This window comes from Athene noctua, chromosome 2, assembly GCF_965140245.1.
Source record: "Athene noctua chromosome 2, bAthNoc1.hap1.1, whole genome shotgun sequence".
Taxonomy (NCBI): Eukaryota; Metazoa; Chordata; class Aves; order Strigiformes; family Strigidae; genus Athene; species Athene noctua.
The window spans coordinates 9,186,815-9,212,995 of NC_134038.1; the positions used below are offsets into that span (position 1 = coordinate 9,186,815).

At 44.4% G+C, this 26,181-nt stretch overlaps 1 protein-coding gene across 4 annotated transcripts in view; it reads left to right on the forward strand.

The window, feature by feature from the left end:
- ST3GAL1 (ST3 beta-galactoside alpha-2,3-sialyltransferase 1) overlaps positions 1-26,181 on the forward strand; it is an 85,087-nt gene that overhangs the window by 25,866 nt on the left and 33,040 nt on the right. Inside the window, exon 1 of one of the 4 annotated variants that reach the window (XM_074898401.1) lies at positions 3,910-8,645. The exons of the other annotated variants lie outside the window; for them this stretch is intronic. The gene's annotated coding sequence lies outside the window, so the exon portion shown is untranslated. Of the gene's footprint in view, positions 1-3,909; positions 8,646-26,181 lie in introns of those variants that run through there. 4 annotated transcript variants of the gene reach the window in all.

Below are 26,181 nucleotides of genomic sequence, written 5' to 3' on the forward strand. Positions count from 1 at the left end.
TAGGGACTCCATTTATGCTGTGTCTGGCTCTTAACCATTATGATGATTTATTATACATCATCTCTAAAAGGTAGATTAAATCCAAGATGACAAAACCTCCTACTGGGTTGCTGCTGAGATCTGCCCAATAAAACTAGCTTTGGGTTTATTTTAATTGTTTTGAAGCAAAATTCTTATTTACCTATGACCAAACCATGCAATTATTTAGAGATATTATTCTGCTCAATGATGAAATAAAGCCCCGAAGAGGTATAAGTGAGGTCACTCAGATACCTGCAAATAGGTCTCTGAGCTTAGCAGCGGTTTGCTAATTATTGTTGATACAGTGCCCTGTAAGCAGCAGTCATTAGCAAGACGCTGTTTGGCTGCTGGCAGTTTCCAGGCTGGATGCACAGCACACTGGTGGCTGTGTTGTTCTCAGCATCACGGAAATCCTGAAGTAAGTGATAACCCTGCCATCAGCATGGGTGAGCATAAGCAGAGCGGACATCCTGATGGAGGCCAGGCAGTGCTGCTTAGTTTAGTGCAATCTTTTCAAAGTGCAAGAATTTATTTCCCCGTTTGGGGCCCCTGGGCTTGACTTTCAAAATGAGAACCATATTCTGAGCTTTTTGTTCAAGCAGAAAATCAGTTTGGGTTTTTACGCTGAAGCTCTCCTGGTGCTGTAAAGGTATAAAAAAGAAAGGTTCTGGCTCACAGTTTAAATTTTTTTTTTTTTTTTTGCATTTCCCAGACTGGCTCTTTTGGTTAGCTCTGTGTTTCCTGTACAGGCTGTGGCTGTACAGGGAAGATCCCACGGTATTAGCACATGCTGCCAAATGCAGATCCGCTCCTCGTGTGCGGCTGCTCTCGCTGCCTACAACTGTTTCAGCTCACTTTGTGTGAGATGTCTCTCTTCCAAGTGAGTAAACCACAGATGCGACTTCCCGCATGATTACCAACTTCTATGGAAAGCTTATGGCTCCCTATGAGGTCTCCTCCTCCGCTCCCACTGTGCTGCTGCTTTTCTGAAGGCAAATTAAACAGATCTATTCCTATCTGACTGAAGCCATTGAGTTACTTAAACAGATTGACCTGACTTAGTCTTATCAATTTCTTTAATGAGGTGTCCTTTGCAACTTCTGCTTGGCTTTTTGCCATCCTTCTCATTAAAAAAGTTTATTTTGGATTCTCTTTGTTCCAGGTGGAGTCATTGCCAGCTAGTTGGCTGGGTATATGCCTGACCCTTAGCCCCTAATAATGCTTTAATTTTCATTTTTTAAATCTAGCAAAGACACTGAGAAATTACCTTGCTTATATTTGGAGAGCATTTTAACACTACCCGAGGAGCAGCAGTGGAGAGGGTGTTTCTTACCTCTGACTCCCATGGAAATAATCCTGCAGAACAGAAAGAGTTTCAAGATTAAGATGCTGTTTCTTGCAGCCTGGGTGAGATGCCTTCTCACAATCGCCTTTTAAAATGACAACAGTGACAGATTCCACCCAGACTGGAGGCTAACCACCTCCCACTGCAACTTCTTTACAAAGTTGTACCTTCAAGATCAAATGGTGGGAATCTGTGAAGGGCTTACCCAAAGTGAAGGAAAAAATCATTATCCATGCATAGACAAACTGGTGTGTTTCTCTGGGATGAGCATGCACAAAAAATGTCTGAATTAATCCAGATTTACTCTGATAAAAGCTCTGCTCTGCCCTGGAGAATCTCTCCACGGCCCCATATTTCCTGATGCTGATGGTCTATCTCCTAAAGCTATTAAATTGGCTAATATTAGGGGGCTGTTTTGATTTTTTTTTCCTTCACCACTAAGTATCACTTATGTATTGTACATTAGTCAGGGCCAGACCCTCCACAGGACCTGTATGTGCATGAAGTCATGCCTTTTTGAAGGCCATATTCAAGGCTACAAGGAGGCTACTTTTCTTGTGCTCCACTATCCTTCACCTTGAACCTTCACTCAGAAGTATCTTCCAAGCTCTTCCTGCCCTCCAAATAAAAAACCCGACAAGCAGTACTGGATGTCTTCTTTCTGGGCACAGATTATTATTCGTGCAGATGAGATCCTGAACAGAGCATTCAGTGGTGGGAAGGGAAGATGTCCCTTAGTATCCTCAACAAAACTGATGCTTCTGGCTGACTTTTCTGCAAAAGCCCATCTTGTCCATGTGTGTTGGACACAACATACATAATGTGGAGACCCCAAGGGAGCACAGGCAGAAGAATGCCTGATTTTCGGGTGCTTGTTGCATGCAGTGGTAAAATGAATGGCAAATACTCACTCCTGACAAGATGTGATGTGCAGGGACATCACCCAGGTACCTCTGGGAACATCATCATCATTATTATTATTATTATTATTATTATTATTATTATTATCATCATCATCATTATTATTATCATTATTACTACTGCTATGATTATTATTACATTTTTTTCCTTTAAGTCAAAGTCCCTGCAGAGTTTAGGTGCCAGTGTGGGAAGAGGGCTGCTAACCAGAAGGAGTTAGATGTGCAAGTTTGCACTCAGGCAAACAGAGAGACTCTTCTTGTCTCTCTGACTCTTTCCTAGTCTATCAGAGCTGACCAGCTTTAGCAGAGACCAGTTTTGCCTTCATCTTTGGCATGCTATTAGTAGGGGCAGGTTCCCAACTTCAGTGAAGCCTCAGTTTGCTCTTTTATCCTGATAGAAAGAAAACCAATTTAATAGAAAGCTGCTGCAGGAGAAAAGCCTTCTGGTCTGGCAAATAAACCACCTCTGCTTCTGCCCCTCCTGCTTCAGACACTCAGCCTAGGAGCTGACAGTATTTTCATCTCGAATGCACGGTTAGAAGAGAGGGGCAGGGAAACCCAAGATAAATCTTGCATAATAGATAACTTCTATTTAGAGACATGTCTTATTCCCAGACAGAGAGAGGAGGAGGAGTGTGTGTGTGGCTCTTGGCCCGGGGAATAGAGGGGGATGTGGGGAAACGGAGGCAATCCCACAGCACTAGCAAGGACACTGCATTACGGATCTCAGCAGTGTGCTCCAACCTCCTGGCTTCAGAGCAGAGATTGCTCTTGTATGTCACACTATTTATTACTGACTGCTGTTGGATTTTTATAAACTGATTCAGCAGAGCATTTGCATCTGCATTATTTAAGTGAGTGGGAAACCCACTCTGTCTTTATAAAGTTCGATGCGTGCTTAAGTGTCTTGCTGAGCTGGGATTAATTTAGAGAAAATAAATAGCTGCTTCCTGGCTTGGATAGCAAGCGGTCTGCGGCCAGTGTTTGCAACCTGATTAGATTTAGGATGTTTCAGTTGTGAGTGCCTAACTTGAGATACCTCAGCACACAAGTTTATCAAAAAATACAAGCACCCTTGAGAAAAGTGAGCCTTAACCACATTGAACCACATTCAACAGCCCGAACACTAATTTACAGAGTGCTTTCCAAAGTGTGTGGTCCTAATGAATGTAAAACTGTCCAGAGGGCTGTGTATATTGGATTTGCAGACCGTATTATTGAGTTGTGGTCAAACTGACCACAGATAGACCTGTTCTAACTCACATAATCAGGTATCAGTCTGTGTGTGAGCCACAAGAGTTTGGAGAAGGTGTTTCTTGTGTCTTTGTATGTGCCTGGTGGGCCTGACCCTGCATTCCTGTACTGGCTTCTGAGAAATTGCCCATTAAATCAAAGAGGTTTTTGCGTGAATAAGGAGTTCATACTATCACTGTGGATTTTATTTCCTTCCATTCATTTTCTTTTGATTATTAGTACAACACTTTATTTTTGCACAGTGTATTATTTTATTAAAGGCACATTTGTAGCTAATAAAATTTATGAAGAGGCAGCTTTGACTGAAACCGCATCTGAATGTCACTTAAATAATGAATGGGAATGCCATATATTCATTAAAATTTGAACAATGATAACTGTATGTGTCTGTTAGAGTCCCCTTTCTGATGGATATGGCCAGCAGCCATTAAAATACAGTGGTAATTCTTGTTCACAGGCTCACAATGGCTGATAATAACACTCTTGATAAGTATTTGCAGCTAAAGACACTGAATTTACAAAAGGGATTCATCGCAGCTAACAGTGGCTCTGAAGATTGAAATGTTACCATCATTCAGTTCTACTTTTTCTTGGGTTTGTTTCCTTTTTTTTAAGTTTATGTGTAAAGAAAGGATTTCACTTCCCTGTTAGTCTGTAGAGTTGGTTTTCTGCTGGCCCCCTACTCACTTTTTGAATTTAAATTATTAGCCAGTATCACCAGCTGGTGGAGACTGGTCCCAGCTCCACAATGGGAAAGGTCGTGTGTCAGTGTGATGAAGGTATACACCTTTTGTAGGTTTTTCTGCCCTCCTTCCTTTCACAGGAAACCATGCTTAGACAGAAGAAAAGAGAGCGCATAGGTTATATTGGGATGTTGTTTCAAATGACTTAGCACCTGATTTCCAACCACTGTGACTAACACAGAATCATAAAATCACAGAATCGTTTAGGTTGGAAAAGATCTTTAAGATCATCAAGTCCAACCATTACCCTAGCACTGCCAAGCTCACCACTAAAACATGTCCTCAGGTACCACATCTACACATCTTTTAAATACCTCCAGGGATGGTGACTCCACCACTTCCCTGGGCAGCCCAGTGCTTGATGACCCTTTCTGTGAATAAATTTTTCCTAAAATTTCTGTGAAGTGGTTTTCCCTGGTGCAAATTGAGGCTGTTTCCTCTCATCCTATCACTTGCTATCTGGGAGAAGAGACCGACACCACCTCACTACAACCTCCTTTCAGGTAGTGGTAGAGAGAGAAATAAGGTCTTGTCCTCCAGCAGAGCCTCCTTTTCTCCAGACTAAACAACCCAGTTTCCTCAGCTGCTCTTTGTAAGAGTTGTGCTCTAGACCCTTCACCAGTTTCGTTGCTCTCCTTTGGACATGATCTTTAATATAAAGCTGTCTAAGAGATCTTTAAAACATGCCAATCCTTGCCCTGAGGACAAGGCAGTGTTTAGCACCCTGTCCAGGACACATTCTTTCTGCACAGGCAGAGCATATATAGTCACTTGTGACCCTCTAATTACTTGTGACCTTCTCAACCTATAACATAGCACAGGTTTAAAGAAAAAAAAAAATCTACTTGTCATCCTATTTTTAACCTAGAGGGTTTGTAGAATTTAGAAATGGAAGTGACGTACTGGGTCATCTAGTCCATTTTCTCCACCCCTCTGCTCTTTCTTCTAAGCCTTCATGTTTCAGGGATTTTTAAAATGTTTACAGATGTATTGCTGCTGCCACTGTTTCTCCAGCTCAGTGATGTGTGGATGTCACTTGTCTCTAACAAGGACACTCACATGGTACTTTGAAGTCAGAGGAAAATATGGAAAAATCCTCTTAATAGCATCTATCCCAGAAAGTGACTTTGCTTAGCTTACAGTAAAGATGATGTGCTTCAGAAAATTTGTTAAGCACAGAGTCTTGTAACTCTTTGTTTAGACCTACAAAGCTGACCCAACAGAGGCAGTGTAGTACAGTGGCCAACTGACAGATTTATATTCTTCATTTTGACCTTGAAAAAATCACTTAATAGAGCTTTTCCTTTCCACCCTTGTCCATTCTGCAGGGCAAGGTTTATCTGAGCAAAAAGTGCTTACTAAGCATCAGTCGAGCACTTCCTGCGCCAGGACCCTGAGCTTTATCTCTCAAGCCTGGTCAAATAAAAAATAATAAATTGGTCTTCTGAAGAAATAGATCTTTGAAAGAATCTTTTACAGTGGGTTTTCAACTGGCACAAAGTGCTGGAGTTCTGAAAGATTTGGCAAGCTGTTTGAGTTTAGTTTTTCTTCTGTCATCAAGGATATATTCTGTTGACTTTGCTGATTCCTTCCCCCCATTCTTGTGTTCAGTTCCGATCTGGCAGCAGGAGCTGGAAGGCTCACATCCTTGCGCATTAAACAGGATGTAGTGCCTAATTATTATCTTGATTAAATTTTGTGATTAAGTGGTCTGTAATTGTCCATAGGCTTAGACTTTCCAAGATATTACTCAGAGCTGTGTTGACTGATCATCTGGTCAGGGTTGAGGTGGCACTGTGTTGATTAAATCTTACTTTAAGGGGAAATGGCACACATCTCTGCATCCACTTAAGCTCTGTGGAATTTTGTTACATTTGTCTTTGCTGAGCAATATGTAAAAGTTTATCCAGTGCAAGGCTAGATAGGTAATAAATGTCAAGAAAGTATCTGTAGGGGGATATATGTGTAAAATATATTAACGACTTCTTGTTTAATTTCAGAATACAGAAAAATACCAGATCCCTGATAAATTTTAAAGTATGTACAAAACCCAAAGAAAATAAATATATGATAGCATCATAACTTGCCCTTGATGACTAAAGCTACAGCATTTTTAAAGCTAGGGAAGAAGCAATTTTAGGGTTGATTAAATTAAAATCTCAGTCTTTCCCTGTCCTCTCAGAGAAAAAAAAAAAATCCATGCATTTTAAATTTTACTCCTTTAATGTGCTATGGCATATTGATAAATAATAATAATAATAAAAAAGAAATGCTTCTTTTAACAACGAAAGGCCAATCTGGTAGTCAAAGGTTGTCTTTCAAGCTCAGTGCATCTTGGACTTGAATATCACCCAGCAATAAGAAGAGTGTGGAGATTAAATCCACTTGGATAAAAAATATAAAGCAATGCAACTTGACAGGCTGAGTCCTAAAGGACAGCAGTCTTGGATCCAATAGTCTCTCTCATTTTGAATAATTGCTGTGCAACACGGAATCAAACATTTATTGCTGAGTACAGGCACATTTGCTCTCCCTGGTGACCCTCTATAAGCAAATGTGCAATACGATTTTATTACTAGGAATGCATTTCACACAAACTGTTTGCTTTCCAGAATTAAATAAACCCGGACAAAGGACAGTCAATACTATTGTTTTGCCTTCTTGCATTTAAATGCTGTCTCCGAGACAGTTCAATAGCGAGCCAGAAGAGAGAACGGTTTTGTCTAAATGATTCACATAGAGAAATTCACCTTTGCGGAAAAGCTCACAAGAGCACTAAAATCAAGGGGTTACTTCTCTGTAGACAAAACGTTCAGGCTATTGCCTACATCTGAGCAGACCATTGCAATTGATGGCTAGTGGGAATTAGGTTGACTGGAGAAATCTTAGCCAAAAAAATTGTTTCCAAACTGGAACGGCTGAGCAGTGGTGAATCTTTGATTTTGCTGCCAATGCAGCATTTGAAGAGAGAAACCGTATTTGTGGCTGTGACTGAAAGAGCTTCTGGGAGACATTTGAACCCATGCCATGAATTTATGAACTAGAAACATTTTTCAGTGTGCAGGAAAAGGACATCTCGGAGCAGCATTTGCCTGGGGAGGGGCTGTGAGCAGGCTTGCCTTTGGGCAGAGCCTCCAATGGTAAGACCGGTATCTCTTCAGTGCAATTAAAAATAAAGGCATCTGGTGCCTGGCTTGTCATGATGACAGCACATTGCACTGTTGTGGAGGGACATTAGGAGCCACTTAAAGTGCCAACTAGTGCCTTATTTGTTGTGCTAATGTATTCCTACAGTGTTGACTCTCCCTTGCTAGGGCAAAACGAGACTAAGCAGAGTCAGCAAGGTTAATGTGTTTGGTCTTTTTCTTTCTATCAGTTATCTGAGCACAAGAGGGCTAAGGCATCCCAAGGCATGGAGCAGGGGCTTTGTTGTCTTCATAATAACTTGAGAACTCCATTCAGAGATACAGATCCAGCACAACACCCTAAACTCTAAAATCTTGTAATTGTTCATATTCAGGTACATGCTAGTGTTGTTCTCTACCTGCAACACTGTGCTTTGTACAATGATGTTAAGTCAAAGGAAAGTGTATTGGGTTTGCATGGAAAGGTTGGGGGAGGCAGGGGGGCTACTGGAGTGGCTTCTGGGAGAAAATGCCAGAAGCTTCCTCTATGTCCAACAGAGCCAATGCCAGACAGTTCCAAAACAGACCCATGGCTGGCCAAGGCCGAGCCCATCAGTGACAGTGGTAGCACCTCTGGGATAACATATTTAAGGGGAGGCGATGTCAAAAATGACAATTGCAGCCAGAGAGAGGAGTGAGAATATGTGAGAGAACCAGCCCCATAGACACGAAGGTCGATGAAGGAGGGGCAGGAGGTGCTCCAGGCACAGAGCAGAGGTTCCCCTGCAGCCCGTGGTGCAGCCCGTGGTGAGGCAGCTGTGCCCTGCACCCATGGAGCTCCATGGGGGAGCAGAGACCCACCTGCAGCCCGGGGGGGACCCCACGCCGGAGCAGGGGGATGCCCGAAGGAGGCTGTGACCCCGTGGGAAGCCCACGCTGGAGCAGGCTCCTGGCAGGACCTGTGGCCCTGTGGAGAGAGGAGCCCACGCTGGAGCAGGTTTGCTGGCAGGACTGGTGACCCCGTGGGGTCCCACGCTGGAGCAGCCTGTGCCTGAGGGACTGCAGCCCGTGGGAGGGACCACACGCTGGAGCAGTTCATGGAGAATTGCAGCCCATGGGAAGGACTCATGTTGGAGAAGTTTGTGGAAGACTAACTCCTGTGGGAGGGACCCCACGCTGGAGCAGGGGAAGAGTGTGAGGAGTCCTCCCCCTGAGGAAGGAGCGGCAGAAACAACGGGTGATGAACTGACCACAACCCCCATTCCCTGACCCCCTGTGCTGCTGCAGGGGAGGAGGTAGAGAAATTGAGAGTAAAGATGAGCCTGCGAAAAGGGAGGAGTGGGGGGAGGGTGTTTTAAGATTTGGTTTTATTTCTCATTACCCTACTCTGATTTGATTGGTAATAAATTAAATTAATTTCCCCAGTTGAGTCTCATTTGCCCATGATGGTAATTGGTGTGTGATCTCTCCCTGTCCTTATCTCAACCTACAAGCCTTTCGTTATATTTTCTCTCCCTTGTCCAGCTGAGGAGGGGAGTGACAGAGCAGCTTTGGTGGGCACCTGGCATCCAGCCGGGGTCAGCCCACCACAGGAAACACTATAAAATATATATTGGATGTGATTGATAGCACTGCATGGAAGCAAGAATAAATTCTGAAATGCTGATTTATCGTTCCAAGACCAGCAATTGGGCTTTTTATGAGATTTGAACTAAGGCATATAAACACTGGATGACAGGCACAGTGGGGCTGGCTATTCAGACTATACCACCAGTCTATCCTGTTATCGTGAGCCAGCACAGAACAGCAGAGAGAAGCCATCAAAACGTTGCAGGACGTCCTCAACTGTTGCAGATCTGTCGGCAGTGCAGGAATGAGATGTCCTGGGGCCCAAGCCTAGTCAAGGTATTCTGGGGGGTTCATCCTTCTGTATGGTCCAGGATCAAACAAACCTCCAGCTCCAGGGATCAGAACTGGCAGAGAGTGCAGGATGAATGCCATCTTAAGCCATTTTCTGAGAGTCTAACCGGGCCTGGGTTTGGAGCAGTAGGTCTTGTCCTGAGCAAAGAAAGGTGGGAGGAGTTGTGTCATCTCAGCACTCTGAGTGTGTGATCTGGTAGGAGTCCTCACCAAAATTTTCTTTATAATAATTTGTGAGATAAATAAACTGCATGCATCACACACAGCCAAATGAAATGGAAGCTGTGGCAGAGCTGGTCAAGGGGATTTTTAAGTCAAGGGAATTCATCTTTCAAAAAACTGTGTAATTGGTGACCCAGACTTTCGAGATGAAATTTTTGGCAAGTGTGTTTGATCTGAAAAAATTCTCTTATTCACTCAAAAGCTCCTGCCTCTTGCCAACTCAGTAATGTACTGTTGGGACAGGTAGAAAGGGCTGCTTTCCAAAAATAAGCAGATATTATGCAATAAGCTTAGTTTTGTTAATAACTAGAAGACAGATGTACTATTTATTATCGGCTTTCAAATCCAAGTAGGCAGTCATACTGATGATTGCTGAAATTTTTTTCCTCTTATGAAGGCAAATGTGTGGGGAAGGGCAGAACTCAGTATTTAGCACTCTACTTTTAATTCTACATTGCAGCTTGGTAATTGATGACAGATCCTGGCACATGTTGCTTTGTGCTTTGAACCATGTCTGATAAGCCACATCAGGAGTCCTTCATAGGACCCTTGCTCTAGCTAGAGTAAGATTCTTCTTGGAGGACATGCTTCTGGAATTCTCATTGAAGTGAATGGAGCAGATCTGGATAGAAATTGCCTGTCCCCGTTCCGTTACTTTGCATCTTTTTGCCCTGATTCTGTTATGTGTAGGAGCTGTCCTGCGTGTAAAGTCCACTGTTGTAAACAGGAGCAATCTTAAAGTTCATCCTGAATTTTGAAAAAAGGAAATTTGGATAAAACGTCTGGTGGAAATAATTTGGAAGACTCAGCTGGCTTTGCATGAGCTTGGAGCAGGCTCAAAATACACTGACAAGTCCAGCAGTGAAAAAAATCTGTGTTTGTTGTCAGCTAACGTATCCTTCCCCTTCACTCGGGGTTATTCACGCTGCCTCTCCGTAGGCACTTAATTTTGAAGTTTAAATTAGGAGCCCAGTAAATGGGAAGGCAGGGCTCCCCCATTTGCCAATGGAAGGGGTGAGCTCCTGCACCATGGTTGCTTAGTAAAGGAATTTAACTTCAAAATTACAAGTGTGAGTTAAAAGTGTGAGATTGAGACGTGTCCTAGCACCAGGCTGGAGCTGCACATCCTGGCTCTCATCTCAGTTGTTCATGAGCTTATCCACCTCCATTCACCTATTCCATCATCCACAAGTGACTAATACTTCCCTCTGCAGGAGCACCACTGTCTACATAGGGAACCTGCGGGTAATATCACACTAAGCACCAGGTTCACATCTCTGCGACCTCAGTGACCTAAAAGGGGTTGTGCAAATGTGAGTGGATGCACGTCTTCTCTGCCCTAGAGAAAGGCAATGTGTGAAATTTGGGCTTGTATGCCTACAGGGAGATACAGAGCTGGAAAACAAATAAAAACCTAGAGTTGATAGTATATACCCATGTCACACTCAAAAATGCTCTTCAGTGGGGTGGGTGACAATAGCATGGTGTCTTCTAGATGCAGGTGGAGGCAGCAGATAACTGTGGTGGTGGCTAGTGCCGGGCAAACCATCCCCTGCTGCTGGGACCCAGCCTGGGTCCCTGTGGCTCCTTTGCAGGCATCGCCACGGGTCGCTGAATCGCAGCCAGCGAGCCAGCTGGTAGCGCTCGCTCTGTCTGCAGTTTACTTTATCCCATAAAGTGTTTCAAATGCTTTTTCCGCCCCCCTCCTCTCTCCTTGCTTTTTAACAGATGGCATTGAAGGACTTTTACCTTTTTTTTCCCCTAGTCTTTTTTAGGCTCTCCCTGCCTCTCATCATGTCACGGGTGATGCCCCTGACAGCTGACTGCTGACTTCTGCGCCAGCAAGATTTTTTCTTGTCCAGAAACCAATCTGTTACAAGGCTGCCTAATAACTCCCTCCTCCTGCTGCAGGCACGAAGCCCCCAACCTGCCCCGAGTGGCTGCTCCATCCTTCTGCCGGAGGGACCAGGGATGGGGCACATAAAGGCCCTGGGAGCATCAATCCCTGCCTCCCCACTCAGCTTTTGCAGTGCTGCCTTTGCCAAGCAGCATGGCAATCTGGGCTAAATCACCGAAGAAAAGCCAGTTGAAACAGTGCAAGCTTACCCTCTTTGGAGACCGGCTGCTCTCACCTGGCATCTCACAGCTAATCATATTGACAGGAGCCATTGTTTATTTTTCTCCGTCCTTGTCTTCCTTGTTTTATGGTAAATTAGAGCAGGCAGGCAAGCCATCCATCAGCCTCTAAATGCTGCAGAGTATTTTGGCTTTGTGCTAAATAATTGTGCATTTTATTACTATTTACACATTCATTTTCCTAGGCAATAAAATGCAAACTGCAGTCCCCAATACTTTTTATATTTTGTATCTGTATCATGGCAGCCACACAGGCTTCAGCAGCAGCATGCAGCCTACTGCCGTAAATACACTCTTATTTTAGTAGGTCTAACATTTATTTATAATTAATGTCAGGGACCTTACACAGTAATACCAATTATTGATTTTATTTTTTTTTTAGGAAAAAGAAATTACTTTTTTTCTTATTACTGCCATAGCAACACAATCAAGTTACAGTGGCTAATCTTGTCCAGAACAGCGGAAGAAAAGGCTCTTAAAAACTGATTTGGTGGCAAAGTTATAAAAAGCAGCATGTGACCCCCTTACCTCTAGGGTTTTTATAGACGGCGATTATCGTATGGGGGGTAGGGGGCAGTAACTCAAATTAGCAGCTCTGCTGGTGTCAGCAAAGGTGGGTGGGAATGGGAAAGCTCTGCAGCAGGAGCAGTTGTAGCCACTGCAAAATGAACGCCTTTGGAAGTGGCAGTACAGCTTAATGTCCCAGCACAGCTGGGGATGGGGGGGTGCACAGGCTCTCTGGTGGATCCCCAAACTCCATCATTAATGGTGGAGGAGTGACCGCTGTGACTGCAGGTTGTGCAATGCCGGCAGAGCCAATGGGTTGCAACACTCCCTGCACAATGAACGTAAATGAAACAGCCTGACTCACTAAAAACACATGCACAAGGGTGTGAATTGGACCAAATAACCCTTAAAATACTTTTTCATACTTTAAATCTCCTATTACCTTCTTGGTGTTAAGATGGCTAACCATGCATTTGCAAACTCAATTGCCCTTATCGTAGAAACACAAAATACCAGGTTGGAAGGGGCCTCGAGGATCATCTGCTCCAACCCGTCTTGGCAAAAGCACGGGCTAGACAAGATGGCCCAGCACCCTGTCCAGTTGAATCTTAAGAGTATACAATGTTGGAGAATCCACGACTTCCTTGGGGAGGCTATTCCAGTGGCTGATTGTTCTCATTGTGAAAATTTTTCCTCTTGTGTCCAGTCAGATTCTCCCCAGGAGTAACTTGTACCCATTACCCCTCATCTTTTCCGTGTGACTCCTTCTAAAAAGGGAGTCTCCATTTTCTTTATAGCCACCATTTAAATCCTGGACCATGGTGATAAGGTCCCCTAATCCTTCTCTTCTCAAGGCTGAACACACCCAACCCTCTCAGCCTTTCCTCACATGTCAGGCTTCCCTGTCCCTTGATCATCTTTGTGGCCCTCTGGACCCTCTCCAGCCTGCCCATGTCTTTTTTGTATAGCAGGGACCAAAACTGAACACAGTATTCCAGGTGTGGCCTGACAAGCACTGAGTAGAGTGGGATAATGACTTCTTTATCTCTGCTGCTGATGCCCTTGTTGATGTAACCCAGCATCCCATTGGCTTTCTTTGTCACAGCAGCACACTGGTCACTTGTGTTGATCTTGTTGTGCACCAGGTGCCCACATACCTTTCCACAGAGCTGCTCCCCAGCCAGGTAGATCCCAGCATATGCTGCACTCCTGGATTACGTTTTCCCAGGTGCAAAACCTTATTCTTGTCCTTGCTGAACTCCGTAAGGTTCTTGTTATCAACTCTTCCAGCCTATCCAGGTCTTCCTGCAGGGTGACTCTCCCTTCTGGAGTGTCTGCTTCCCCACTCGCTTTGGTATCCTCAGCATAATTTATCAGGGTACACTTGATCCCATCATCCAGATCACTTATGAAGATACTAAACAGTGTTGGGCCCAATATCGATCCCTGGGGAACCCCACTTGTAGCAGGTTGCCAATTTGAAGAAGAGTTATTTCCCACCACCCCTGGATGTGGCCTGCCAGCCAGTTCCCCACCCACCACACAGACCACTTGTCTAGACCATAACGCACCAGTTTCTCTAGGAGGGGGCTGTGGGGAACCATATCGAAAGCCTTGGAGAAATCCAGGTAGACAATGTCCACTGCTCACCCACATCAACCAAGCAGGTTACTTTGTCATAGAAGGTGATCAGTTTGCCAAGCACAACTTGCCCTGTGCTGGCTTTTCCCAGCCGTGTTCATTTCACTTGTGATATCCCCCAGGAGGATTAATTCCATAACTCTCCCAGGGGTTGAAGTAAGACTGATGGGCCTATAATTTCCTGCATCCTCCTTTAAGCCCTTCTTGTGGATGGGGGTGACATTAGCCTTCTTCCAGTCTTCTGGGATTTCCCCTGATCTCCATGACACATTAGTCTTCTTCTAGTCTTCAATAGCCCTTACATGGTTTGTGCTTCTTTTTCAGTATGTATGTGGTCCATTGTGCCTGAAAATTTACTGAGGGCTGCACCAGACTTGGCAAAGACTGGTGGGAACAGCAGTCAACTCCATCTTAAATTAATTTTTACCCCTTCCAGGAACAGCTGCCCAAGAAGTGCTTGGAGGACCTACGCTGAAATAGAGCCCTGAAAAAGTTGCGGTGGAGGCATGAAGGGGGCTGCAGAGGACAAAGCAACATTTCTGTTACTGCTGCAGCTTCCCACTCCTAATGATTTACCTTTGAGATGGTGAGCAGCACTGGGAGAGGGAAGGAGTGGAGTCAGGAGCAGAGTCAGGACCCAGGGATCGATGCTGCATTTCTGCCTCAAGCTCTGTAAGGGTGAGAATAAGATGGAAGCCTACAGGCTCATTTATCCCTTCCCCGTCTGTGAGTCAGAGCTGGCGGCAGCATGTCTTGTGCATGGCATTATCTGGAGGAATCACAAAAAAAAAAAAAAAAAAAGGGCTTGTGGTGAAGAGTTATTGTGGGCGTTGAATAACTGGCTTGTTGTATGCCACTTCCCCCTCCAAGAGTTTAGCCCCAGGTTAATCTTCCCATAGCAAACCAGCCTCAGTGGGTCAGGAGATGAAAACAGAGATGATAAGTCTTTTTTGTAACACCTTTCCAATGTGCTTCGAAACTGGTAGCAAAGCCCTTTCTCAGCTAGGCTGTGTGCGACGCCTGTGTATGAGTGTGGGAGGAGATGCCTTCAGACCAAAGCTGGATTTTGCTGGAAACAGGGGTAAATTGGGGGTTTCTCAGTTTGAGGAACAGCAATCCTGAGGGATTCTGTTCTGGCTTCTTAGAGGTGGTGAGTGGCTAAAATTGTGGAAGGCAGTGAGGTGTGGATGCTCAGCATCTCTGGAAACTCAGCCCCCAAACAACTCAAGTGGACCACCCCAAATTAAATCAGTGAGTGAGTGGTTTGGCCATTACTTGTCATCATGTAGCCACAAATGCCACCCAGATTTTGTCACTTTAAGTCTGACATTGACAGGGATTTTATTTTTATTTTCTAGGACTATTTGGGTTTTACTTTTTTCATTTTCCCATGAAGACAGCTCTATTTTAATTTCTTAATTAGCTCGTTATTTCTACATTTAAAGATGTCTGGCCAACTTGAAGTAACGTGCAACACCTGTCAAGCCAAGGGCTTTACACATCAGGGCTAGATAGCCTGGAGTTAGGAGAACATGTACATCCTACGTGCTCTCACAAAGCCGTGTTGTCTGGGCTTGGGGCAGGCATTGCCCGCAGGAACCTCACCTGCATGCAAGGGAACATTGCTGATCGGCATCTGGGCAGCAAAGGGGCTTTATTCGTCCCCAGTAGCACCGGTGGGGCTGCAGAAACATCTTCATTCCCTCCATCTGCTGTGACAGTGACGTGAATCCCAGTTACCAAACATGTAGCTCACCCTCATGGCTTTTGTAAAGCTGTTTTTGAAAGCAAATTCCATTTTTATCCTGCCTGTGTTGAGCTGCAAATCATATTTCATCCCATGGATGCTCTGCAGCCCCAGCCCTACTTTGCAGATGATGAGTGGGACAGGGTACCAGCAGTACCCTAGGGCCTGTAGCAATAGGACAACTTGTAACGGTTTTAAACTAAAAGAAGTGTGTTTCGAACTAGATATAAGGAAGAAACTTTTTATGATGAGGGTAGTGAAACATTGGAACAGGTTGCCCAGGGAGGTGGTAGATGTCCCATCCCTGGAAACATTCAAGGTCAGATTGGATGGGGCTTTGAGCAACCTGATCTACTAGAAGACCACAGAATCATAGAAGGTTTGGGTTGGAAGAGACCTTCAAATCATGTAGTTCCAATCCTCCCTGCCATGGGCAGGGACACCTTCCACTAGCCCAGGTTGCTCAAAGCCCTGGTCAACCTGGCCTTGAACACTGCCAGGGAGGAGGCATACAACACCTCTCTGGGCAACTTGTTCCACCCTCATAGTAAAGAATTTCCCCCTTATATCTAACCTAACTCTACCTTTTTCCAATTTAAAACCCTTACCCCTCATCCTGTCACTACACTCCCTGATAAAGAGTTCATCCCCATCTTTCCTGTAGCTCCCTTTAAGTACTGGAAGGCTGCTATGAGGTCCCCTTGAGGTTTTCTCTTCTCCAGCCTGAACAACCCCAATGGCCTCAGCCTGTCTTCACAGGAGAGGTACTCCAGTCCTCTGATCATCTTCATAGTCTCCTCTGGACTCACTCTAACAGGTCCCTGTCCTTCTTACGGTGGGGGTCCCAGAGCTGGACACAGCACTGCAGGTGGGCTCTCACAAGAGCAGAGTAGAGGGCAAGAATCACCTTCCTTGACCTGATGGCCACACTGCTCTTGATGCAGCCCAAAATATGGATGACTTTCTGGGCTGCGAGTGCACATTGCTGGCTCATAGTCAGTTTTCCATCCGTCAATACCCTCATGTCCTCCTCAAGACTGCTCTCAATCCACTCATCACCTGGCCTGTATTTGCACTTGGGATTGCTTTGACCCATGTGCAGAACCTTGCGCTTGGCCTTGTTGAACATCACGAGGTTTGCACAGTCCCACCTCTCCAGCCTGTCCAGGTTCCTCTGGATGGCACATCCCTTCCCTCCAACACGTCTACTGCACCACACAGCTCAGCGTCATTGTCAAACTTGCTGAGGGTGCGCTCAATCCCACTGTCCATGTCACCAACAAAGATGTTAAACAGTGTCAGTCCCAACACTGACCCCTGAGGAATGCCACTCATTACTGGTCTGCACTTGGACATTGAGCCATTGACCACAACTCTTTGAGTGCAACCATCCAGCCAATTTCTTATCCACCAAGTGGTCTATCCCTCTAGTGTATGTCTTTCCAATTTAGAGACAAGAATGTCATGTGGGACAGTGTCAAATGCTTTGCACAAGTCCAGGTAGATGATGTCCCTGTTCATTGCAGGGGGTTGGACTAGACAACCTTTGAAGGTCCCTTCCAACACAAACTATCCTATGATTCTTTGACTCTAGTACAAGCCATGGAAAGGAAGAGGGGTGATGTCCCTCTCATTTGGTTCAGCCCTTGCTGTAGAAGAGGATTTTTATCATGGTGGGAGGTTGGTTTCATTCAGACCACCAGAAATTTGGACAGTAGCTAGATCCTTGCATGCCCCCGATCCTCCTTGCACACAGTTGTAGTACTTACATGAAGGTTAATTCCAGCTGTAAGCCGGGCAGTAAACTCCCAGACCCTTCCTGCTCCTAGCTGATTCAGGCAAATCCTCTTTCCTTATACCTTCTCCTTTTTCTTCCACTACCTTGGGGTAAAAAGGTGAGGACAAAGGAAAGTTATGGAAGCCCACTTTAACCATTTGGTGTGCATGTGAGAGCAAAGTCAGTCTCCTCCAGGTACCGTGTAGCCCCCATTATGGGCTATGTGCATATGGTTTTGTACAGGCTGCTCAGCCTAGATGGTCTTCCCCAGTTGGCCACCTGGCCACAGCATCTTAGGATTTTTCCTATTGTTCCCAGCATAGTGTCATGTCCTGTAAGTGAAGGATGAGATCACAGGCTGAAGCTGTTTCCCAGGATGCCTGTATCTGGAAGCAGGGGGACATTCCTCCTAGGGTTATTTAGTCTGTAGAAAAGGAGGCTGAAGGGAGACCTTATCTCTCTATACAACTACCTGAGAGAGGTTGTAGCAAGGTGGGTGTTGGTCTCTTCTCCCAGATAGCAAGTGATAGGATGAGAGGAAACAACCTCAAGTTGCACCAGGGGGATGTTTTGATTGGATTTTAGGAAAAATTTCTTCACAGAAAGGGTTGTCAAGCATTGGAACATGCTTCCCAGGGAAGTGGTGGAGTCACCATCCCTGGAGGTATTTAAAAGATGTGTAGATGTGGCACTTAGGGACATGGTTTAGTGGTGGGCTTGGCAGTGTTAGGTTTAAGGTTGGACTAGATGATCTTAGAGGATTTTTCCAACCTAAATGAATCTGTGATTCTTGCCCCCAGCATGCTGTCCAAGTCAGGGTCAGCAGCGGGTGGATACTCACAGATGCTGCACGGTGATGCTCTGAGGTGTTCCCAAAGAACATGGTTTCGATTCAGGGCTGACAGATTCACAGTGTAGTGTTTTGTCTGAAGGCTGGACTTGTTTCAATTTCTTTCTTTAAGACTGTTAGCTCAAATGGGAGTTGGGGAAGGCTTTTTTTGCTGTTTGAGCCAGGGATGGTTTTGTACTGATAACAAATTGCTTGGAGAGGCAGGAGATGGTCCTCTACTGGCTGTTTTCAGAAGGCATTAGAGAAACTTCTATTAAAATATCTAGTTATGTGTAACTGGTTGGTTCCGCCTTTGCACAGGGGGAAACCTCTCAGCACCTCATCCAGCTGAGCCTCCTACAAGTTTATGAACGAATGTCCGGAATTAAAGCCAAACTCTCTCAGTTCCGGGTGTCAGCCAGGAGCTGCACCTCACTGAGTGACTGCAAGGGGTAAGCAGTCCCCCTCATCGGCTGCCTTTCTGGATGATAGCTCTGTGATCAGAAATGGCTGCATATATTTGTAAAACTCAGACAAGATCTTTTTCCCTTCATGTGCCATGTGCTGTCACTGTGAATCCCATTGCCGTCTGTCTCCCAACACTTTCCTCGCGGATTCTCATACAAATCAGTGGTGCACCAAATCTGCCGTGCACATAAATCAGAGCAAGGTCAGTGAAACTCATAAGTAAGAAATACAGGAGGCTGTAAAATGAGAAGAATTTCCATCAGCTGCAAGTTTGGAAACATCTCTGCAGCAGCGATGCTGGTCACTGGAAACTTTATCTTTTAAACAAAGATCTAGGAGCGATCCAGCAACCTGTTGAGGCACAGAATCCCCTGGTATCCCCTGTCTTTTCCTAAGGACGGGAACACCCCAACCACAACATCTACCCAACATCTACCACGTACTGGATCAACACCTTGTAGCTGAGTGTGACAGTGCTTCTGGAGCTGGGACTAGGATCCTTTTAGAGTAACTTAAAAAAATGATGCCCTTCAACCGATGCTACATCTCCTCCAGAAGAAATCATAGGTCAGTTCTCCTCTGGGAACGCTTAAGCTCTACTTGTAATGACTTACCTTTGGATGCAGTCATTATTTTTCAGCATTCACTTTTTTTTGAGCAAGAGAGATGCAATAAAAGAGATTAAAAACTCATCCTGTTTAAAACCAAGCCAAGCAGAAAAGCATATTTCCAAGAGTTTCTTGGTATACAGTTCCCAGCAAATCCTTGAGAGGTTTTAATTAAAGGTGAAATGACTTTTCTTTTTCCTTTGCTTAATAAAGGCAAAACACAAATAAAAATCCTGTAGCTCCCACTTGCAATGCAAACTTTTTGACACAAATTGGTGGCTCATTTAAAAGAAAACTCAAAGCCCCAGGGCTCTGCTTCTGTGCTCACTGGGGACTGTTAGTTTTTAACACTTGTGCCCATTAAAACTTGCTGGCAGCTTTATTGCTAGAGCAAGTGGTGATATTTTTGTAAGCTCCATTTTAAAAGTTAACATGAAACTTTTCATCAGAGCGAGAATGAGATGCCACATTCATTGCAATAGTAATATTCACAAAAGCTTGCAAGAGAAACAAAAACCTTCCCTGTGCCACCAAAACCAGATGGATGTTGAAGATGAGGAAAGGGTATTGCAATGAATGTGGGATCCCGTTGTTGGTGTTGAATGGGAGATGTGATCTTGAACCCAAAGACAGGATTTGGGTTTAGATGTTGCTCCTCTGTGGGGTTTGTGCTGACATAGGGCTGATACGGTTATGGTCACTTAAGGATGGTGATCCTAAGGCTGCAACTGGGGTTTCTGACCAGCACCAAACTAGCCTGTGTAGGACTGTTGTTTATCTTTTGTTGATGCAAGAGAAATGTTCTTGGTTTTCTAATGCACCACCAACTGGGAAGATGCTAGAAATGATTGCTGAGGAAAAGTAAGTAGCAGGGGCTTCCCCATCCTGGTTCAATAATCAGAGCCCAGAGACAGAGATCTTCTCTCTTCCACTCTTTCTCATAGGTAAAAGAGTAAATCCAGACTGATGTTTCCAGCATTTGGCCTGCTATGGCTTGATTTCTAAGTACTATGTGGTTTGTAACACTGCAGAGGGCATGACCAAAGCAATATTGAATTGATCACGACTTTCTTGTGTTAAAATTTCTGCCTTTAAAAAATTGATGGATTATAGTATGATGCCATTTTATAATTTAAAATTTTAAAACTAAATAAATTAAATCTTCCTCTGCTAGTTATTTCTGTATGGATAAGTGATACTTTGAATTTCTCTTTGAACCAGAAAGCCCTTAAATATTCAAGGATTGCTGGCTACCTTAGCAGATTCCTTTTTTACACATTAACCATCTCAGTAAGACAAGTGGAAAGGATGCCATAGTTTTGTGCATGTCTTTGTGTGTTTCTCCAGCATTCAACTATCAGCATCCACATAATTCAGTATTAACATTTTGAATGCACTCCAGGATGCCCAGTGGAGCGGCTGTATGTGCAGCTCTGATGTATGCAAATCCATTTTGCATGCAGTTCTTGACATATTTTCATATTCAGGATTATGGGAAGCCTTTTCTGTGCCACTCTGATGTATGCTAATCTTTATTTCTCTAAAAACACTTTAAAAGTCCAGACAAAAAACCCAAAATTTCTTCTTCACTGAAATCCTCGTTTTTTTCTGTACCCAGACTACCACATAGCAAAGCTTCCACCAGTAGTGCACCAAAGGGCCATGATCATATTGTTTGCTCTGGGCAGCCACTTCTATTGATCATTTACTAGAGACAACCTAAGATCTGGAAGTCCTGGAAAAAAGGCAGTCTGAATCATTCACATCTTTCTTGACTGTCAACACCATTGTAGATGTATGGCAAAAGCTGGAATGGGAACGTCACCATATTCACAGTGGCTGGATGACGACTGGCCTGGGAGCAAGAGCAAGATCCTTTTGGATCCAAATAGGTCAAATACTCTTATTAGGGACATATAAATGATCAATCAATTAAAGTAGCTCCCTAACGGCTTTGTAATTCTGGCTTGTAACACAGCATATTCATTATCAAATGTGTTAATTATATCTGTGATATATTCTTACTGTATTATTTATTGACTCCTTACCGTGGCTGCCAAACTCCCAGAAGTGTGCACAGTAAATGGAAAACTCAAAGTATTATTTTGTACTTGCTCCATGGCTTGCACTGACTGCCAGATCCAGACTATGCACAGATGCTAAAACACCTCTGAATTTAATTGTGGGCAGTTTGACATCTTCGTAGCACAAGAAAGACTCATAAATCCCAGGTTAATGAAGGAGAAAATCCCTGTGGTATCATTAAACCTTCTCCATAGTGAATTCAGTCTGTCTGATGAATTAATGTTTAATGCAGAATCGTATCAGTTGGTGTCATCGATTGTAAGAGAAACGCTGTTGGTTTAATGAGGATCCCATCACTGTGAACATGGGTTAACAACCTCACAGTGCCAACAACTCCTTAGTATTGCTTCAAGGCAGGAATCCCAGTGAAGAGAGTCAGAAATGCTCACATGGGCATGGAAACATGTTTCCTAGATTTTAGGGATTATTGACAATACTGTCAATATTATCATTATCATCTAATCTTCCTCTGCATTTAGAATTATAATGCCATGAGTGTCCCTGTTAATCACTCTTTTGATATTGGAAAACAGGGTTATCACAACATATTATTTGAAGTCTGTTCCATGTGAATGACTGTATTTATAGTCACATACATGTCCCCACAGTTTTAACCAAGAAATAGATTGGTGAATATTTTTGAGCTGGATACTCATAGTCCAGCAAAACACCTGCTGTCAATATGATTGAGTTCCACCTTTAGTTTAGAGTATCCTGTAATCTGATATAATCCTGTATCCTTGCCTGTAATCCTATAAAATTAAAACTAATGCATGTATAGGAATTCACTTCTACAATAATTTTAGCTTGACTCTATTTCTACTACTGCTGTTGCCATTGTCAACCATCAAAAAACCAAACAGAAGAGGTGATAATTTTTTTCACCCTTCTTCTAGCTTGACTGAAAATAGGACTTTTTTAAAAAAATTTTTGAACTTTTAAATGTTTTCCTTTAATTACCATAAATTATACATTTTCTAAAATAAGTTTATTTGCAAAATTAAAACTAGAATTTTTCATTTAAAATGTCAAAGAGCCTTCTTTTTTGAAAGTTTCTCGAAACAGAAAATCAAGATAGAAAATAATTTTATCTGCAGAAAGATTCCATTTTGACAAACTGATTAAAAAAACAAAAAAACCAAAACAAACAAACAAACAAAAAACCCACAACAAACCAACCAAATCCAAAACTGCTTGAAAAGCATGCTGGACCTTCTTACCAACAAGGAGGGGCTGGTGAGGAATGTGAAACTCAAGGGCAGCCTTTGCTGCAGCAGCATGAAATGGTGGAGTTCAGGATCCTTAGGGCAGTGAAGAGGGTGCACAGCAAGCTCACAACCCTGGACTTCAGGAGAGCAGACTTTGGCCTCTCTAGGGATGTGCTTGGTAGAGTAACATGGGATAAAGCCCTGGAGGGAAGAGGAGCCCAAGAAAGCTGGTTAATATTCAAGGATCACCTCCTCCAAGCTCAGGAGTGATGCATCCTGACAAAGAGGAGGTCAAGTAAAAACACCAGGACACCTGCATGGATGAACAAGGAGCTCCTGGACAAGCTCAAACACCAACAGGAAGCCTACAGAGGGTGGAAGCAAGGACAGGTAGCCTGAGAGGAATAGAGAGAAATTGTCCAAGCAGCCAGGCATCAGGTTAGGAAGGCCAAAGCCGTGATAAAATTACATCTAGCCAGTGACATCAGGAGCAACAAGAGAAGTTTCTACAGATACATTGGTGATAAAAGGAAGAGTAGGGACAAAATGGGCCTTCCCTGGAAGGAAACAGGATACCTGGTTACCCAGGACATGGAGAAGGCTGAGGTACTCAATGACTTTTTTGCCTTAGTCTTCACTGTTGAGGTCTCCAGCCACACAACCAAAATTGCAGAAGGCAAACTCAGAGGCTGGGAGAATGAAGACACACTCACTGAAGGAGAAGATCAGGTTTGAGACCATCTAAGGAACCTGAAGGTGCACAAGTCCACAGGACCTGATAAGATACATCCAGGGGTCCTGAGGGAACTGGTGGATGAAGTGTCTAAGCCACTATGCATCATATTTGAGAAGTCATGTCAGTCTGGTGAAGTTCCCACTGGCTGGAAAAAGGGAAACATAACCCCCATTTTTAAAAAGGGAAAAAAGGAAGATCTGGGGAACTACAGGCCAGTCAGTCTCACCTCTGTGTCTGTCAAGATCATGGAGCAGACCCTCCTGGAAACCATGCTAGGGCACATGGAAAATAAGGAGGTGGTTGGTGGCAGCCAACATGGCTTCACTAAGGGCAAATCATGCCTGACAAATCTGGTGGCCCTCTATGACAGGGTTACAGTGCTGGTGGATAAGGGAAGAGCAACTGATGTCATCTACCTGGACTTGTGCAAAGCATTTGACACTGTCCCACATGACATCATTGTCTCTAAATTGGAGAAACATGGATGTGATGGATGGACCACTCGGTGGATAAGGAATTGGCTGGATGGTCGCACTCAAAGGGTTGCAGTCAACTGCTCAATGTCCAAATGGAAAGCAGTGACGAGTGGCGTTCCTCAGGGGTCGGTACTGGGACCGGTGCTGTTTAACATCTTTGTTGGTGACATGGACAGTGGGATTGAGTGCACGATGACACCAAACTCTATGGTGAGGTCGGCACGCTGGAGGGAAGAGATGTGCCATCCAGAGGGACCTGGACAGGCTGGAGAGGTGGGACTGTGCAAACCTCATGAAGTTCAACAAGGACAAGTGCAAGGTCCTGCACATGGGTCAGGGCAATCCCAAGCACAAATACAGGCTGGGTGATGAGTGGGTTGAGAGCAGCCTGAGGAGGACTTGGAGTTCTTGTGCACTCACAGCCCAGAAAGCCAACCGTGTCCTGGACTTCATGAAAAGAAGCGTGACCAGCAGGTCGAGGGAGGTGATTCTTCCCCTCTGCTCAGCACTCATGAGACCCCACCTGGAGTACTGTGTCCAGCTCTGGGACCCCCATCATAAGAAGAACATGGACCTGTTGGAGCAAGTCCAGATGCAGGCCATGAAGATGATCACAGGGCTGGAGCTCCTCTCCTATGGAGACAGACAGAGGAAATTGAAGTTTTTCATACTGGAGAGGGAAGGCTCTGGGGGGACCTTATAGAAGCCTTCTGGTACCTAAAGGGTACCAGAAAGCTGAAGAGGGACTTTCTTCAAGGTCATGTAGTGATAGGACAAGGGGTAATGGTTTTAAACTGAAAGAGGGTAGATTTAGATTAGATGTAAGGAAGAAATTCTTCACTGTGAGGGTGGTGAGGCCCTGGCACAGGTTGCCCAGAGAAGCTGTGGCTGCCCCCTCCCTGGCAGTGTTCAAGGCCAGGTTGGACGTGGCTTTGAGCAACCTGGGCTAGTGGAAGGTGTCCCTGCCCACGGCAGGGGGGTTGTGACTAGGTGATATTTAAGGTCCCTTCCAACCCAAATCATCCTATGATTCTGTGATTATCAGTGGGATTTTTCACCGAGCCTGGCATGATCAAAACCTGGCTGCAGTAACGAAGGGCTATTATATAAGCAGTGATTTATTTACATTACAGCTCTCACTGGAAATAAATTGATCATGAATTGATCTCGACAGTCACAGTCATCGATGTGTTTCCCAGTGATAAGTGGTTTCCAGGTGAATGTTGGTTTTTTATAGCTGGTGCCACCAAGGCAGGGACCTGGGCTCCCCACAGCCTTGTCTTTAACTCCAAACCCAGTTTTCTCCTCTCTGAAGGCTGAAGATCAGGTGCTGTATGAAGAGCTGGCAGTAGGGGACACAGTGTTTATCAGTTTGATTTGGATCCTGGAATGAATTTGCAGTATCAGCAATTTTAATCCGTAGAATCATAGAAAGAATAGTTTCTCAAAGAGCAGAATGAAGTTGTCCTCTATCCCCACAGCTGGTTGGAGCATCCACCCTTCTCCATCCTCATAGACATGGTGGACAGGTGAGGGCAGAGATTTTGGAGACAGACCATCTTTCATGGCACTTCCAGCCCCATTCAACAGCAAAATTTCCCACTTAGACTGAAGACATGAGTAGTAGTCCATGGAGAGCAGCACAATTAATCCTGGATATTACGACTGATTTCTCTAGGCCAAACACCCCTTGCAAGAATGGACTCTTAATATGTAGGGGAGGAGGAAGCTTTTGCTGCTGCAAACCCCTCCTCAGCAGTGGAGGACAAAACATCTTCACCCCGGTGGGAGGAGGCAGGGATGGCAGCTCTCAGCACCCAAGGGTATGAGCAGGCTCGTGACCCTTTCCAAGGCAGAGCCTCCAGCCCTTTCCTCAAGCATTGCAAGGGAGTTTTCATTTCCAGACCGCTCAGCAACATGCCTGATAAAGTCTGCCAAGATAAAGATTTATTTTGAGGCAACAGAATGCAAATTCCCCGCCCAAGTTTCAGTTAATCTTGTACACATCTTGCACAAAAAGCTGTTTGCTTACCCTAACTGCACAGACCTGTTATGCATGTAGGCAGAGATAATACCCTGTGTTAGGGTACCAGGGAGATCTATCTATCTGGCCAGACCGAGCCTGACAGCAAACTTGCTCACTGATAAGACACAAGTAGGTAATGATTTTTTTTTCAGATGGCTGGTACCTAAAATGCCATGCAGTTATGCTCCATAAACCACCTTCAGTTTTTCTTCTATTCACTGTGATGGATGAAACACTGCCCAATATCTGGCTTCAAATTCAACAAGCATGGAGTAGTTGCTGCCTTCAAATTTGTCTAAAGCTACTTTTTCTCATGACTTAAATGTTCCTAAATGGTTTTGTTTTCTAGGCATTGTTGACATGATTAGTTGGAGTTGCTTGGGGTTA